The sequence below is a fragment of the Microtus ochrogaster genome, chromosome 24 (assembly GCF_000317375.1).
Source record: "Microtus ochrogaster isolate Prairie Vole_2 chromosome 24, MicOch1.0, whole genome shotgun sequence".
NCBI lineage: Eukaryota > Metazoa > Chordata > Mammalia > Rodentia > Cricetidae > Microtus > Microtus ochrogaster.
The window spans coordinates 23,971,904-23,978,756 of record NC_022024.1 but is presented as its reverse complement, the minus strand read 5'-3'; positions in this window follow the sequence as shown (position 1 = coordinate 23,978,756).

Below are 6,853 nucleotides of genomic sequence, written 5' to 3'. Positions count from 1 at the left end.
CCAAATCCCATGGCAACCGCATACATTTTTGTGTAAAAGCAGATAAAACATCTTTAAAGATTATACCTGAACGAGAACTATCACGTAGCTGCCCACTGTACTGTGTTTGGGAACGAACGGCTCTTTCCTGCGATTCTCGCACGTCGCACGTCGGCACAGTCTGCTTCCGGCTGTTTCCTCAGAGTTCTCTCCGGCAAAGGCATCTTCTTCGTGTCACACGGAGGAATGAGGAATGCGGTGCGGGAGCAGGCTGAGATCTGCGATATTTAAACTGTCCTCAAAACAAGAACAAGGTTGTGTAAGGATTAATGGGGCTTATTCTTCTGTTTTTTTTTTTTTTTTTTCGCAATCTTCTAATTGCTTTGTGACTGATTTCATCAGTATATTTTCCTGGTAACAGGGAACAAAGCAGTCAGGGTAATTCACCATACTGGTGCAAATATTTCCACCGGGAAGCACGAATTATTTGTTACGTAGGCACGTGTACTTCCGAGAGGAGCGTGTATTATTATCGCCTCCCCGTGTGTTCATGCCGTCTCCTGATAGTATCATTCCGTACCTTTCTCTTTTCCTTCTTTCTTTCTTAATTAATTATTTATGTTAGCACAAAATGGTTTGATTAGGCCATTTTTATACATGCACATTATTCTGCTTCGTTCTTGCTCATCCTCTTGTGCCACTGCCTCATCCGTCCGTGCTCTCCGCCCCCTTTGCCCGGTTCCAGAGAGTTCCTTTCTTCTGCTTTCACGTCAGAGCTATTCCCTTAGCTCACACACACCCAAGATCTCTTCTTCCCTTTCACTATTTTAACATGCCCCCCCCCATTAAAAAAATCTCTTTTGACTAATCTTGGAGTAAAATCTGCTTTCTCAGATAACAGACTGATCACACCAGCTTCTTCTTCGCTGTTATTTGCCTGATAGATCATTTTCCGTTCTTTGACTCTCAGTCTGGAGATGCCTTTATCAGCACGGTATGTCTCTGGTAGGCAATAGTTGCATCTACTGTTTGTTTTGTTTGCTTTTGTAACGGTCTCATTGTAAAGCTCTGGCTGCCTTAGAATGTGCTATGTAGACCCGGCTGGCCTGGAACCACCTGCCTTTGCTTCCTGGTGGAATTAAAAGCCGTGCTTGGGTCTAGATTTTTTTTTTCCCTTTTCGAGAGGGTTTTTTGTGTATCTTTTTGGCGTGTGTTCTGGCTCTCTCTGTGTAGCCGGGTGTGTTTTTGCTCTCAGAGATCTGCGTGTGTTTTACGTGTGGGGGTATAAGGGGTGTGTGTTTTGTTGTGACCCCTCCCAACCATAAAATGATTTTAGTTGCTTTTTGATAACTGCAATTTTGCTACTGTTATGAATCACGATGTAAATACCTGTGTTTTCTGGTGGTCTTAGGCGACCCCTGGGAAGGGGTCTTTCTACCTCCAATGGTCCACGACTCATACACTGAGGACCACTGGTTTATCATTTCTGCACTGCAGTCTCGATGATGAGGACAGCTCCAGTTCATACTCAGCTTGAAACGCCCTTATTTCTGCAGTAATTCCAAGAGATCGCTTTGACGGTTTGAGCAATTTCGGTTAGCAGTTAGGTACTCTGAGGGCTTGAAATAAGTCATCCCATGCTTTCCTGGCATTTATTCCCATGTCTCTGCCTTTGTCAGTAGATTGGCATTTTCCCCCTTGAGTTTTCAATATTGACTCTTTGCTTTATATTTTTGACAACTTGACTAGAATCTGTCATGGAGAAGGTCTCCTCACATCGCGTCTCTTTGAGATCATAAACGCCGGTGATGTTTGAATGTCTACAGGTTTCTCTAGATTTGGGGAGTTTTCTGCTATAATTTTCTTCGAACGTACTCTAACGTGAGGAACTGTATTAAGGGGTCACAGCGTCAGGAAGGTTGAGAACCACTGCTCAACACAGATAGGGAAGAGAGTCTCAATTGTTTCCTTCAGCTTCTTCTGTGCTGTGTCTTCCCTTGACTGCATTACAGGATCTGGGACTTTGTGATTGTGCTTGGTGACTTTCGTTTCCTTATTGATATTTGAATCTGTGGTATTTCCTCTGTCTGTTCCTCTACCCCTGTCATTCCAGCTTCTGCTTGATCAAATCTATTGACGATTAGCTTCCCGCTTCCGTTTCTTTGTTTTTATTTATTGAGGTTTCTATTCCAACATTTCTAGTTAGCTTTTATTTTTCTTCAAAATCTCAGTTTCCTTGTTGGATTTTCCTTCTGTGTTGCTGATTTCTTTTCTTTTTCTTTTTTTTTTTAAATCCACGCTGCTGATTTTCTCATCTACGTTGCTGAATTTTTCTTGTAAGCTGCTGTCTTTCTTCCCCCCACCCAACTTGCTTGTTTATACGATTTCTGGTAATTGACTATTTTGCTTTTTTAAATCATCTAGCATTTTACCTGTTTTGGTGGCTTTAAGTTCCGTGGTTGAGGAGTCATGTCACCTAACTTGTTCCTGTGTTTGTGTTTCCATGTTGCAACTTGGATATCTGAGGATTTATATATCGATTCCAGTCTTATTTAGGAATCTTATTGAGTAGTCTACTTAACTTAAAGAATCACTTAGAAGAAAACAGTCTGTGGAAGCATCGTCTGTGCCCTCCTCCCCCGGCAACAAATGGAAGCTGTGCTCAGTACTTGCCTTGGTGTATCGCCAATCTTTTACTCTGTCCTTTTCAAGAGTCTCTCATTTCTTTGTGGATTTCCAATGCTCTTCCTTTCTATCCTTTGTGGAATAGGGTCTGCTTTTTATTCCAACTGTCTTCTTCACTGGCACACAAAGTGGCTGCTAGCATGCCATCTTACCCAGAATCCTATTCAGTTCTGGTTTTGTTTTTTTTTTTTTTTTCGGGACAAGGTTTCTCTGTGTAGCCCTTGCTGTCTTGGAACTCACTTTATAGACCAGGCTGGCCTTGAACTCACAGAGATCAACCTGCCTCTGCCTCCCAAGTGCTGGAATTAAAGCTGTGTGTCCAAATCACCCAGCCCTTTCTTTTTTTAGGGCTGGGGAATAAATATGGGGGCTCAAATATTCTGGGCTACTGGGCTACCAACCCAAGCCCTCCCTTTTATTTTTTGAGACAGGTCTAAATTTGCTCAGACTGTTCTTGAACTTAGAATTTTCTCACCCCAATCTTCCAAGTAGTATTACAGTCTTGGGCAACCAGGTCTGAGCTCTTAACTGTTCTTTTCTTGAGTAGATCATTCCCATGTGATTTAGCTTTATATCTTCTGACTATCTTATACCAACTCAGCACTAATATCGGGTATAAGATTTTTCTTTTCTCTTTTCTTTTTTTCGGTTGTTTTTCAAAACATGGTTTCTCTGTGTAACAGCCCTAGATGTCCTGGAACTCTCTCTGTAGACCAGGCTTGCTTCAAACTTACAGAGATCCACCTGCCTCTGCCTCCCTAGTGCTAGAATTAAAGGTGGGTGCCACCATTGCCCTGATAAGATTTTTTTTTTTTTAAGATGGAAAACAGATTTATTTACTTTGAGGAAACTTAAACCGGTCTCAGTAGTCTGTGGGTTCTCTCATAGATTCAAATGACCCTTTCCCAATCAAAATGAGCAAAGAAACAGGATATGGTCCAGGGTGATAGATTCCTAAGGGTGACAAAGGGCTTGGCAACTGAGGGACAGGGCATGGTTAGGTGCTCTCCACTCTAAGGACAGACTACAAACTTCAAACGACAAAGTAGAAGCTGAAGACAGTGTGCCCAGTTCTTAACTGAGATGTTGTATAATCTCCTCCTAGCATGCCCAGCCCACAGTTCTGCAAGAGTAATAATAGGAACAGTATCTCTTACACTTTTGCTCACAATGGGAAATCCAGGCCTTTCTTAACAAAATTCCTCTGCAGCAGAACAGCGTTTGTCACCGTGCAGGTTGCAAGGGCACTTTCATCTGGAAAGCAACAGGCTCTTCTATTGAAGATGTCACTTCCTGGGTAGGGACAACTCGGCATTTCTGCAAAAGAATCCTTTAAAGAGTTCTGCAGATCCTTTGACTCAATCTTCGCTCTTTCAGTAGGCTTGAGAAATTGCATAATAAACCATTAAGGCGGGGGTTGTGGGGGGAGGTGGTGGCAGCTTCTTTTCTCCAAGAAAAATTATTGCAACTCCCATTTAAATTAACACTTCTCCCTTTTCCTGGTGGCAAGCATCTCTGGGTACCACTCTGCATGAGGTAAGATAAGTATTTTGTCATCGTCTATTATTAGGGAGGGATTCAGAGTCACGGAGAAGCGAAGTGATTTTTCCAGCCTCAGAAATAAAGGGACGAAGACGAAGTTGGCTGATTAGTGCCTTTATTTTGGGAACAGGACAGCTGTGTTGGTGTGAGCGTCATTTTCCTGGACAATTGCAAAGGCTTCCTAATTGGTTTTCCTGCCCCCCGTTTCTCTACTCCCTTCAATGTACTCACCCCTTTGTTTCCAGAATTATATTCTGAAATTATGCCGCACCCCCTTATAAATGTCTCTGATAGCTTCTCAAACCCCCCACCCCTGTATGTGTGTGTGTGTGTGTGTGTGTGTGTGCATGTGTGTGTGTGTGTTAGGGTGCATCATAAGTTCAAACTCCTTCACATGGCATCTAAAGCCCATTTTGGGATTCTAAGCTACCTTGCTAGACTTTTACCTCTCTACACTGCTCAGCCACACCCTGATGATCCTGCAAGCCCATCGCTCCAAACCCCACCCCTATGGCTCCAAACTCCACCCCTGTGGCTCCAAACCCCACCCCTGTGGCTCCAAACCCCACCCCTGTCCTTTCCTCTTGCCTAGGTGTTTCAATCATGAATGTCTCTCAAAGTCTGTGTGTTGAAAACTTGGTCTCTAGCCTGGGGAAATACTGGGAGATGGTGGAACCTTCAGGAATGGGGGCTGAGTTAAGAAAGTTAGATCCCTGGACGTCCACATTTGAAGGAGATAATGGGAACCAACACATTCCTGCTCCTCTTTGCTTCTTGACCAACATGAGTGAGTGTTCTTTCCTACTAAAGGTTTCTTCATGGTGCTTGACTTCACCACAGGCCCACAAAGCCAGCCGACCCTCAGCTAAGATCTCCATAACTGTTAGCCTGAAATACATTTCTCTTCCTTTGCATTGCGTTTCCTCGAGTGTTCTGTAACAGCAACAGAAAGCTAACACTCTTGGGGATGAGGAAGAGAGACCCTGCTTTCCACAGGGATCCAGCTCAGATAGCATTTTCCTGGGTCACTTGCCACTACCACCCTTACTTCCCCCTCCCCTCAGAGTGGACGAAACACTTCCTTTTTCGCTCCCACACTACTTCCTTCCTATTGCAGTTACATTTTTTTTTTTTTATGTTCTAGCTACTGATGCATGTATTTAGCTTCCCCAATCAGGTTTCTGTTTTGTGATAACTTAGCTTGAATGATCTCCTCTGCCGCAGCTGTCATTTAAGTCCTAGGGATGTGTCTCATTCTCAAGAAACACGTGAAGTTGTTATCAAGAGCTACTTCCTCTCAGGCAAACCAACAGCTAGGTCCCATGTTCCAGTCACCTCAATGGACTCACAGAGCTATGCCTTCAAAGGCAAGTGGATGAATTGTGTCTAATTGTCTGTTTGTATAATGTTTGGCATGCGTGGGCACAGGGTAAGATTTGATTTGTCTAGGCAGTGAACATTCAAGGCAATTTCTATGCTCCATGACTGGAGTTGATGGGTGTGAATCCCTGTGTGGGAGCCTCTTACAGTGTGGTCCACCCATCTTAGCCCCTCCTGGCTGCTAGGCTACAATCTAGTTCTCTGGGTCCTTTCCAGACTTTTGGAATCGAAGTCCTCTGGGCATCCACATGCCTTTAATTCCAGCACTTTCAAGGTAGTGACAGTCAGATCTCCATAAGTTTGAGGCCAGTCTGTCTAACAGCATACTCTAGGCCATCCAACAATACATGGTAAGAGCCTGTCACACACACACACACACACACACACACACACACACACACACACCCCAAAGAAAGAAGCGGGGAGGGAGGAAGGGAAGGAAGGAAGAAAGGTAGAAAGCCAGGCAAGTAGACCAGGAGTTGTGGCATAGTCCTTTAATCCCAGAACTCAGGAAGCAGAGACGGGAAGATCTCTGAGTTTGAGGCCAGCCTGGTCTATATAGTAAGTTCCAGAACAGCTGGGGCTACTCAGAGAAACTCTGCCATGAAAAAAAACCAATAAAACAAAACAGATTCCCCCCAAAACAACACACAAACCAAAAAAATCCCCCCCCAAAAAAACAAAAACAAAAACCAAACAAACAACAAACAAAAACGCCAGAGGGTCTCTGGGGAAGTCCTAGAGACGGACTGGGAGCAAGTACTCAGCAGGTGTCTCCAGACGTTTAATTACTCACTAATCTCATGCCATGGGAAGCCTCTGACTAGGCAAGGAACGGATGAGGTCCTCGAATGGGTGTCATGGATGCTTAGCTACCGGTTCTCAGCTCAGGTCTCATACATTAGCATTTTCCCAGGTGCTTTGAAACAGTTCCAATGCCTGAAACCTACTCTAGAAGGGCTAAGTCAGAGTCATGGGGGTGAGATCTGGGCATCTCTGCCTTTCCAGAGTTCTGCTTTCTCAGCTGGGCCTGGCATAGATCTCCAATCCCGGATACTCACGAGTGTGAGGCAGGAGGATTGTAAATTCAGTGCCCGCCAGGGTAAAAGTGTGAGCGCAAGGCTAGTCTGGGCAACTTAGAAAGACCATGTCTCAAAACACAGAAGTAAAAAGCGTGCTGAGGACCTAGCTCAGTGGAGGAATGCTTCCTGCCATCCCCAAAGCCTTCAGTTTAACTGCCAACACTGGAGAGAGAGAGAGAGAGAGA